Source organism: Thalassophryne amazonica, chromosome 4, assembly GCF_902500255.1.
Source record: "Thalassophryne amazonica chromosome 4, fThaAma1.1, whole genome shotgun sequence".
In the NCBI taxonomy this organism is placed as follows: Eukaryota; Metazoa; Chordata; class Actinopteri; order Batrachoidiformes; family Batrachoididae; genus Thalassophryne; species Thalassophryne amazonica.
Genome location: NC_047106.1, coordinates 138,619,980 through 138,631,874, shown reverse-complemented (window position 1 = coordinate 138,631,874; position 11,895 = coordinate 138,619,980). Strand labels below are relative to the sequence as shown.

General features: G+C 42.1%; 1 long non-coding RNA gene across 1 annotated transcript; it reads left to right on the top strand.

Annotated features, from left to right (window-relative positions):
• The first annotated feature begins 233 nt into the window (after positions 1-233).
• LOC117509304 lies at positions 234-11,596 on the top strand. The gene is made up of 3 exons (XR_004560375.1): positions 234-381; positions 7,900-7,909; positions 11,585-11,596. It is a non-coding gene; the product is annotated as an uncharacterized LOC117509304 (long non-coding RNA).
• Positions 11,597-11,895: the final 299 nt, after the last annotated feature.

The following is an 11,895-nucleotide window of genomic DNA, read 5'->3' as shown; positions in this document are numbered from 1 at the left end:
AACAGGCCCGAAGGGCGACGACCTTTGCTGTATACAAGGCTGTGAAAATTTGCGAATCTGAGGAATTCTGTGGATTTCATCATGGGGGGGGGGGGGGGGGGTTAGTGTTGCACTCTGTAATCATGATCGTCACTGAGTTTGAAAAATGCCTATTGCAAAGCATTCTTTTTTTATGACATCGTGAAAGTTTTATAAGTCCACAGACAGATACAAATCGGTGACCTCGGATTCGAGGAAGTCCGCCGAGAAAAATCCGCTATGAAAGCATGGCTGTGGCGACAGTTATCATAAAGCGGGACTGGTTGATTGCTACTGCGATGCTGTGTGGCTGCTCCAAGCTAAACGTAGCATGTGGACATCGCATACTTTAAGAGCCATTAAGTTTTTAAAAGAAGAAATTTGCGCCATGTCTGTGTCACGGAATGGCATCTGAGAGAGGGAAGCTGGAGAGAAACACGGTTTGAAAAGTTTAATGACAAGAATCTGTGGAATTGGTACTAGATTGAATTTAAAGTTCGTTGTCATGAACACAGATAGAAACAGGAAAAGCAAACTGCATCTCCAAAAATATGACTTAATAAACACCCGAACCGACATTAGACTGAAGTGTGTTCAGGCTTTTTTCATCACACAATGGCCACCCACGCTCCGCCCATTTATGCTTTAATGAGTTAATGGTGAATTAGTGCAGGTGGGGCTCTCAACATGGTGACGCCCAGACACAGGTGTCAGTTGAGCTGTTCTGGGTCTCTGTCGAAAACCAGTGGATGGCGTCACACAGGTTTTGTCTTGTATATAGTACACCGTCTCTCTGGACCAGACTCATAATGTCTCTTTGATTGTTTGTTTGTTTGTTTGTTTTTTGAAACAGGGAGATTGTCCGCGGTGCTTTTGTCTCTGTGGTTTCCATCCAGTGACTGGCATCATCTCAGGTGATACGCTGTGCAAATTAAGCAGTCATTAATATTTCCTCATTGCTGCTTCACACAGAATCTTGAAAACCTCCACATCTTGTTTGTTGAAGCTGTAGAGTCTTCACTGTCTTACGCAAAGAAAAGCATATTTAAAACATAAAAAGAAATATCAGGGGTAAAAGTTCCAAAATTTAAAGTAACTAGAATACAAAATTGTCAGAGGAAGCATCACCTCCCTGTTCTTCTTCCCTCCCCATTGTCCTCCTAACACTCAGACCTGGTTCGACCAGACTGGGTAATAAGTTACCAGGTCTATCTGATCGATAGTGGCCACAGCGGCTGCTAGGACACACGTGCACACCAGCCCACAAAGTCCACTCAGACTGTGTCCAGCTGTGCTCCATGTGTCCTCACTGCCTTATCACTGTTACTCCAAAATGTCAAAGAAAAGAAATAAAATAAAAATAAATCTTTGTTTTATTTGTTTTTTTTCTGCCATTTTTACCATCAAATATAAAAATAGTTAGATCAGTCTATCAGAAAGTCGGAATCATGACATTGAAGTCTGATGTTGCAAAATCCAAAGCAAACGTATTCCAGGTTCTTTGCATTAATTAATGGCCTCAAGCATGTTGTAACTGACCCAACCACCTTCTGGCTGCTCCACCCTCTCCTCCAGCCACTCAAACGATCCTGGCAAACAAAACCTGAAACTGTTTCCAGCACAACTGTCACACAGGAGCTCTTTTTATTTTGCATCCTGGACTTTAATTTTTGTTGTGCTTTGTTTGATCTGGTCACCACAGACGTTTAGAACACAGTCAAATTATTCATGAAGCCAGAAAAAAGGAACTTTCTTCATCATCTGAGATCAGTTTGAAACTTGAAAATGCATCAAACGAATGTTTAGTGTGGCAGAGCCACAGTATGTTACATTAAATTTATTTCTAGTGGGGTTTTTTTTTTAACACTTATTGGTACATAATAGTGCACAACTGGCCTAATCTTCCACATGGCACCATGCAGCATAGTAAACAATAGTTGTTGGTTTCTGCCATGGGTCAAGTTTTAATTCAAGTTCTGTTTTGGTCAAATACTGTTCTAAGATAATTCTGGTAATTTTTCCTCCCTGTTACTTGGTATTTTCCTCTTGTGGTATTTATTTGTGTTCTGATTATGACATTTTCCCTGTGTTCACTCTGGTTACTTTAACTTACAAGTTATTGTCTTCTGTGTTTGCATGTCCCTTAATTTAATTTATTTAGATTATATAGCACCAAATAACAACAAAGCTGCTTCGAGGTGCTTCACACAAGTAAGGTCTAATGTTACCAACCCCTAGAGCAAGCACACTGGCGACCGTGGTAAGGAAAACCTGCCTCTGATGATTTGAGGAAGAAACCTCAAGCAGACCAGACTCAAAGGGGTGACTCACTACTTAGGCCATTCTACCAAAAAGGTTTACAATACAGAACACAACACAACAATAAGCGAAGTGCACATCTCAGGCCGCGCGGTGCATTATGGGTAGGCTAAATTTTTCGACTACCAACCCACAAGCTATGGCGGCAGAAAGCAGCGAGGAGTGCTGTGATTTGGATCATTTCAACCGCTGGAAAGTTGATGATTTAAAGCGTTTTTGTAAGCTCTGCAGATTGCCTGTTACAACCAGGACTACATACGGCAGTGGACAGAAATGGAAAGAAGAGCTGGCTGTGCTTGCGTGTGCTGCATCTGTACAGAAAGTACCGTTAGTGCCGACAAAGGAAGAAGAGCGTGCTGCTGTCGAAAATGACCAGTCCTTGTTGATAGATGGAGACAAACAAATTTCTGACCCCTTGAAGGCAACTGACGGATGGTTAGACAAAGTCCAGAGTCTTAAACTGTGGATATTGCAGAATATTTGCTAAGCAGGGATGAGAAATCGCTACTCTGCCGGCTTCATAATGACGACAATGAAGGTGAGTCCATATAACCTCTTTGGTGTCACCTTTGTTTTGATAAGTTGACAGACATACAATGATATGTATGATGATATGCATGCAGTTTGTTTATAGAACATGTCAATTTTACAATATTGCGCGCCACATCATTCATGGCACGACATTACAGTCATAAGCCGATGCACAAAAACGGCGGCACGGTTTCAGGATATTGACAAAATAAATGTGTGCAAGAAACTTACAATTTTAGTCCATCTTTTATGTCCATCTGGATCTTTCTTTTCTGTGGCAAAATTGTGTAGAATGAACGGAGCTTTACGACCACATTTCTTCTTCTTTCCATCTTTGTGTGGACGGCAGAGCTTTGCAATCGTGTGTTTTCAGCCAACTTTCAAGCCTATAAATTCTGTTTGAGCATTTGAAAACAACACAATGCGCCCCTGTCATTACTGTATGCATTGCTTAAGGCTTAAAGCCTTTGAAACAATCCCTGTAAGCCTTACCTTTTACAGTCTGCTAATGCTTCTGTATACAAAATTCAGTGGGAGCGGTGTGAGTTTGACCCATGCATGCACAGATGCGTTGCACACTTCGCTTACTGGCAAGAGTCCATGCAGGCATCCAGTCCACCGTCGGGGGGAAGAGGTTGGGGGAGGGGGGGAAGGGGGGGGTCATTGAGCCACTCGTTAGTCTGTTCCTACAGTGGAGTCCATCCCATGTCCACCACAGAAATCATCCAATCCAGCATGTGGAACCACCCACATCTTGGACAGAGAAGAAAAAGAAAACAGAAAAATAGTCAGCCAGAAAAACTACACTTAAGGTATATTTAGTCAGCATTAATCAACAGGAAAGCAGAAGAATACTAAGGTGATCACTGGCAGCTAGTCCTAAGCTTCACTAACAGACCCAGACAAAGTTGAGGCAGAGACCCATTCTGTTTATTGATAAAATGAATTTAAAAGGGTAGGAAGCATACTATAAGTACCCATACTATACCAGCATGCTAGTCATACGAAAGGGAGAAGAATCCATACATCCATCCATTTTCTTCTGCTTTATCTGGAGTTGGGTCGCGGGGGCAGCAGCTCAAGCAAAGCCGCCCAGACCTCCCGATCCACACACACCTCCCCCAGCTCCTCCGGGGGAACCCCAAAGCGTTCCCAAGCCAGCCGAGAGATGTAGTCCCTCCAGCATGTCCTGGGTCTTCCTCGGGGCCTCCTCCCAATGGGACCTGCCCGAAACACCTCTCCAGCGAGGCGTCCAGGGGGCATCCGGAAAAGATGCCCGAGCCACCTCAACTGACTCCTTTCGACGTGGAGGAGCAGCGGCTCGACTCCGAGCTCCTCCCGAGGGAGCAGGGAGAATAAATGCATCTTAAGTCTGGATTTCAAAGACTCTAAAAAAATCTGACTTTTTTATTGATGCAAGGAGATCATTCCACAGAACAGGTGCATGATAACAGAAAGCTCTGTGACCTGCAGACTTTTTTATTCACCTGAAGAACACAAAGTAGCCCTGCACCCTGAGAACACAGACCAAAGGCTAATTAGGTCAGCTAAGTAGGGAGGTGCCAGTCTGTGAACAATTTTATAGTTTAATAGCAGAATCTTAAAATCTGATCTCACAGAAACAGGAAGACACAGAAGAGACGCCATAATGGCTGTAATGTTGTCAAACTTTCTGCTTCCTGACAAGAGTCTGGCAGCAGCGTTTTGAACCAATTAGAGATCCCTAATGCTGGGCCACAGTAAACCAGAAACTAGAACATTGTAGTAGTCCAATCTAGAACAAACAAATGGATGGATCAGGGTCTCTGCCTCAACCATAGACAAGATGGGGCAAATCTTCACTATATTTCGTAAGTGGAAGAAAGCAGTCCTTGTAATATCTCTAATGTGGAGGTCAAAGAACAATGTAGGATCAAAAATCACCACAAGGGTCCTCACTTTGTCAGTGTGATGTATGACACATGAGCCTAGGTTAAGCATTAACTGGTCAAATTGATGTCGATGTAATCTAAGAAATCTTGTGCTGCAAAAGGAGAGCAACTTACAGGTGGTTGTACATGAATAAGTGTTGCCACTGTGTTGAACAAGAACTTTGAGTTATGCTTGCTTTTGTTGATCAAATCAGGGTAATAGATCTGCTTTGTAGCCAGTCATGCATGCTTATAGTCTAAGATAGCATCACGCTGGAATACTTCTAATTTCTAGTTTTAACTCAAGTTCTGTTTTGCTGTTTTAGTCAAATACTGTTCTGAGATCATTCTGGTAATTTTTTCTCCCTGCTACATGGTATTTTCCTCTTGTGGTATTTATTTGTGTTCTGATTGTAATATTTTCCCTGTGTTCACTCTGGGTAGTTTAATTTCGAAGTTATTGTCTTCTGTGTTTGTATGTCCCTCCACTTCCATGTTTAAGTGATTGGCAACCTTTAAGACTGTTGTTACAATGTCTCCCAGTTGGTAAAAGCCCCTTTACACAAGGTCTGTCTAGTGGTCCTTTTGCCGTCATGAAATGCTGCATGATGCCAAAGAGGTGCCCAGCTGCCACCATGCCCTTACAAGGTCCTCGGTATCCTTTCACAAACCGCCATGTTCACAATGGTCATTCTGAAGCTGCACCTGAGTTATCAAGCACGGAAGATGCACAAATACCACAAAGACAATGCAAAAACATCTCACAAAGCACTCCATGACAGTCCAACTAGTGTGCAATGACCACAGCATTTTTTTGCCGCAGCAACAGTAGATCCTCTACTGTAACATCATCAGAGTGACACGTGTGTGGACATGAACTCTGGAAACAAAAAGCAATATAATTTCAGTATCACAGCCAAGGGGTGTGCAATGATCATCAGTCTTGTATAAAATCTGACTTCTGCCTTGACTCTTGTAGAGAAGTCAGACTACCAGAGCAAGAATTTTAGCTGAGGAAGCTTCTGTGATTAGAAGCGAAACATCCTCGCGTCAAGCAACCCAGTCCAGTCGAAGATTCAAGCTTCTTACTGTGGAAACCACCTGGACAACTGAGAGCCTTCACAGAAACACTACAGAGTTGTTCCAAATTTAAGGAAAAGTAAAAAAAACACACAAAAACAATGCAAGCATCATCACCACCAACCACTGAAAAGCAACCAAACACGGCGCTCTTTTCACTCTCGCATCCAAAACATGGCACCGCTTTTATGCAGCGTTTGTCCGCGAACATTACAAATAAAATAAATTAAACGAAACAGCCATGCCGGCCAGTTTTGTCGGTACTTCAATCATGCACTGGACTGTAGCAGGAGCTGATCCATGCGTATGTGTGTACGTGCATCAGTGTGTGCGCATTTGGAATCCAAAGCGCAGATGGTTTTCACCCTCCACAGTCTCCTCTCTTCCTCAGTGGGGGCACAGACTCAACCTGGGGAGGGGAGGTGATGGTCTAGTTAACCACTAGACCATTACGCATTGGGCTTGAGACCAGAAGATCCTCGATGCAAATCCCAGCCTGACTGGAAAATCACTAAGGGCCCTTGGGCAAGGTGTTTAATCCCCTATTGCCGTAGTGAGCGCCTTGTATGGCAGCACCCTCACATCGGGGTGAATGTGAGGCATTATTGTAAAGCACTTAGAGCATCTGATGCAAATGGAAAAGCACTATATAAATGCAGTCCATTTACCTTTTTAACCTGTATTTTTGTTGTTTGTTTGTTTTTTTTTTTGTCTTAAACATGTTTTATGTCAAACAGGACACTTGATGCTGCAGAGGTGAAAGGTGCAGCGCTCTAGGTGTAGAGGATTGTATCAGCTGCGCTCTGGCTTACTTTCACCTCTGCAAACAGGCACTGCTCAATCAAATTTCTTCTACTTTTATACTGTAGTAATGAGCAGCGAAAATGTTTAAGAGAAATGTATTGGAGTAAACTATTGATTTTATTGAGGAAATGTAGTGGAGTGAAAGTGAAAGTCGCCAGAAATGTAAAAAAATGAAGTAAATTACAGATACATCAAAATTCTACTTAAGTACAGTAACAATGTATTTCTACTTTGTTACACTGCAACACTGATGATCGGGATGTGTGCCTTGATTGTTATGAACAAAGTTAATTTGTAACGAGCTGTTATAAAGCGCAAAATGAGTTACTTATCAGCTGATGTCCATCAAGTTTGTCAGAAACTTTTGTGCTTGTTCAAATCTGAGCAGAGATCAGGCGGAGCAGAGATCTTCTACTTCTGCGGCTGATGGTTCATTCTGGGCATCATGTCAGACAAGTAATCTGAGCCCTGATTACTGTTATGATGACAACCTGGAGCACTCACTAACTAAAAATCTGTCATCATGGAAGACAAAATGAGCTAAATATTAAAGGAATCCTTTTCCGTGTTTCTGTACGTGCACATTCAGTTTGGATTATGTGGGCTTGTGCCGGACAGCACCTCCATGAAAACGTTTTACTATATAAGTAGATACATTAAGTTCATTGTGGACTCACCACAGTTTTGTCCTTTTTTCATCAATTGTATAATCCAGAGTTTGAGTCACAGAATGACAAGAAGACAAAAAGGTGAGTTTTCTGAAGAGGACAACAGTTATGATTTTTTTTTTTTTTTCAGTTCCTGCAATGTTTTTTTCTTAAATCTGTTTTTATTTTTCATGGCTGTCAGTTGTTTTCCAGCCATAGAAAGTCCAGTGAAATGTGTTAATTGTCCAGCAGTGTCATTTATCTGTAGATTTAGCCGATGCTGACCATGAATGACCGGGAAATGCACGCGCACATGCACATGCACACAAGATAAATCCAAACTGATGAGCGTGAAAAATGTAACATTTAGCTCATTTTGTCTGCTCTCTCCCTCTCTCTCGCTCTGTCTCTTGCTCACTCTCTCTTCGCTCTTTCTCAGTGTACATGAACAGTGAGGAAATATGATGGCAAACTGCTCAAAATGCAGCATATATGTCAAAATAGTGGCAGGTCTCCGTGGAAGTGTGACATCACCTGTCGTGTATAAACTCCATGAGACAACAACACCGCACAAGCGGTTACACAGAAAGGTGAATTTGTGTCACCTCTGCAGAATGGGTGCATTTTAAGCTACATGACAGATTCACAACTGCTGCCATCAGTATCAGGGCATTTCCTCCCTTGTCATTACCCCCCCCCCCCCCCCCCCCAGTGTATGAACCGTTGGGTGCATGCAGAAGGGCTCTGGGAGAGATATGCTGCTGATGCCAAGCTCTCCCTTGCAACCAGGATGTTGTGTGCACTGGCCTTTGTGCCACCAGGAGATGTGGTCACTTTGTTTGAGCTGGTTCAGGAGGGAGACTGGTTGATGAGCTCCAGCCTGTGGTCATCTACTATGAGGACACCTTCATCGGTCACCCAGGTAGGAAAAACCATAGGGGTCCAGTTTTAGAGCTCGCTATCTGGAACAGAATACAAGAAGGGCTGCCATGCACAAATAGTGCAGAAGGCTGGCACTGCCACATGGCTGCTAGTGTCGGCTGGCACCGCCCGAACATCTGGGTGTTCTTGCAGATAGATAGATAGATAGATAGATAGATAGATAGATAGATAGATAGATAGATAGATAGATAGATAGATAGATAGATAGATAGATAGATAGATAGATAGATAGATAGATAGATAGATAGATAGATAGATAGATAGATAGATAGATAGATAGATAGATAGATAGATAGATAGATAGATAGATAGTCGTAGGTCATGGATACAGATAACAAATAACACATAAAAGACAACAACAGCAACCGAGCATTAAAAGTAAAAAAGTGAGTGAATGATGGTGATAATGATAAAATATTACAAATAGTAAAAATATGATAAAAGGTTAAAAATGTAATCAATAAATAAATTGAATAATCAATAATTAAAAATAGAGGGATATCAATCCATTGCACAGTGCCCATGTGGGGTGTCAGTAGCCAACAACAGCCAGCTCAGGAGCCTCTGCCATCGACTGAGTTGTTGAACAGTCTGGCGGCTGTGGGGAGGAAGGACCTCCTGTGCCGCTCAGTCGGCCAGAACAGGGGGATGAGCCGCCCATTGCGACTGCTGCTCTGCTCTGCCAGGATGTGGTGAAGCTGGTGGCCAGCATTGTCCTTGATGGCCAGCAGCTTGCTCATCAGGCACCTCTCCATCACAATCCCCAATGGGACTAAGCTCCTTCCCAGCGCTGACCCGGTCTTCCTGACCAGCTTGTGCAGCCGCTTGTTGTCCCGGTCTGTGATGCTACCTCCCCTACCTACCTCTGCTGATGGATTGCAGGGGAGACCTGGACCTTCGGAAGTTGATGACCATCTCCTTGGTCTTGGACGTGTTCAGGAGAAGGCCGTTCTGCTGGCTCCAGTCACTGAAGGCCCTCACCAAGTCTCTATACTCCTTATACTTATCAAGTATCGGACATTCAATGTATTGTATTGAGTTTTGAAAAACAATATAGAGCCCTAATCACTCTAGATATCAAAGTAATATTCACACCAAGTATGTGTCCAGCTGTTTTTGAGTTATCTTGTGTACACGCATGCACACGCACACGCACACACACACACACACACACACACACAGACCAGTGAAAAAAACACCTTATCACCACTTCAACAACACACAGCGTAAAAATGACATTGGAAAAGATGTCATGAAAAGAGCATTTGGACTTTCCAAAATTCCATGAACTCAAAGTTTTGACAATTTTTTTTTTTCTCCCACTAAAATCCATGCTATGGACTAGACACTGCTGTGAATTCTGAGTGAACTGGTGTGGAATAACCTGAAACACACACCATAGCCTCCAATATTTAACTGCTCTCAAAACCCCACAAACTGCCCAAATCAAATTATTTAAGAATGTTGTTCAATGTTCAAGCATGACATCACACTGTGACCTCATCCAATCACCTGCATCTGGACAACCTGTTCTCTTGACCTATTCATGTCCAACCTACCAGAGCCTACTCTGCCCTCAGACCCCCCCTATCTGCTTGAGGTCACAGAGTCCAGTTCAGCCTTTTGTGGGTGGAGCTTAGTAGGAACCAATTGGCTTTTTCACAAAATCAATGTATTTTCCTTTTATGGACATCCTAATTTATCAGTTAAAACTGTCCAGGAACACAGCATACAAAAAGTCTCAATCAGAAAATTATGAAAACACAATTGACACGGCAAAATGTTCAAATCTGAGAACAGATAGAAAGAAATGCCACAGTTATGCGGATTCATTATTTCAAGGTTTGGCCATGACCACAGTAAAGTTCAAATTACATTTTATCTCATTATTACACAATCTTGGGGTCAAGACCCCACGTATTGTCACACATACAGTCATGTCATACAGTGCATCCGGCACATTCACAGCACTTCACTTTTACACATTTTGTTATGTTACAACCTCATTCCAAAATAGACAAAATTCGTTTTTCCTCAAAATTCTAGGCACGGTACCCCATAATGGCAATGAGAAAAAGTGTTTGTTTTTTTTAGATTTTTGCAAATTTATTAAATATAAAAATAACTAAAAATAAGTTCATAGGTATTCTAGGTACATAGGTACTTCATAGGTATTCATAGCCTTTCCATGAAGCTAAAAACTGAGCTCAGGTGCATCCTGTTTCCAATGATCACCCTTGAGATGTTTCTTCAGCTTAATTAGAGTCCATCTGGGGTAAAGTCAGTTGATTGGACATGATTTGGAGAGACACACACCTGTCTACATATAAGGTCCCACAGTTGACAGTGCATGTACTAAGAGCACAAACTAAGAATGAAGTCAAAGGAATTGCCTTTATACCTCTGAGACAGAATAGTCTTGAGGCACAATTCTGGGGAAGAAACATTTCTGCTGCTTGATTCTGGTTGAATATCTGGGAACTTGCTCCTGGATGTACTGCTGGCTGGAGTGACACTCTTTTAATCACTAATCACGTGGTAAGGTGGAGGAAGTCACATAGGGCTTGGTGCCCGGTTGCGGTACCCAGATCACACTCACCATGGTGAATGAAAAGTCAGGTTACAGACATTGGCTGACGTTAAATGTATTCTCATCTTAGGATGCTGACATTGTGAAAGGATAGGCAGACAAAGGAACATGACACTAAATGGATTGCATTTATATAGCGCTTTTCCATCTGCATCAGATCAAAGTGCTTTACAATAATGCCTCACATTCACCCAGATGTGAGGGTGCTGCCATACAAGGCGCGCACTACACACCGGGAGTAATAGGGGATTTTCAGGTCAGGAAATTCTGGTCTCAAGCCTAACGCCTTAACCACTAGACCATTACCTCCCTTAAACAACACTAGATATAGCCACATAGTTATTCAGGTTGGTGCAAACGATATTGGGATGAAGCACTTGGAGGTCACAAAAATGGACATAGAGAGGACTTGTGACCTTGCTAGAAAGATGTGTGGGCATCAAGTAATAGTCTCTGGTCCCCTCCCAGGGTAATGATGAGGCATTTAGCAGGCTGACATTGTTAACCCTATAATGCTAAGTGTATCATATTTGATACAGGATTTTCTGAGATGTCTGCTTCATCAGTGTGACATTTTCTCCCCAAAAAACGCATCGTATACAATGAGATACTTGTAGTGCACAGACAAACCACCAGATGTCAGACTCTTATGCATCAGAGGGCCTTCAGATGAGACATTCATAATGGCTGCCTGAAACAAGTGATCCACAGTAATTTCCATAAGAAAATGCAGAATTTTATAGGTTTAAAATGTTACGTTTGCTCTGGATTTAAAATGGATGTTTTTATGCTAGAACGCCCAATGTAGCAAATATGATACAAATAAAAATTCATATATGCAAAAAGGTTTTTGTTTTTTGGTTTTTGTTTTGTTTTTTTGTTTTGTTTTGTTTTGTTTTTTGGTGGGTTTGTTAAAAGGTCCAATAAAGACTCTTGTTTCAAAAAATTTGAATTTTCTGACAATTATTTCACAGAGTGGGCTTTATAGGATTAAATAGGTGACTCGCACGAATTTTGTAGACAACAAGGCTTTAGTTTTATTGATAACTGGCCT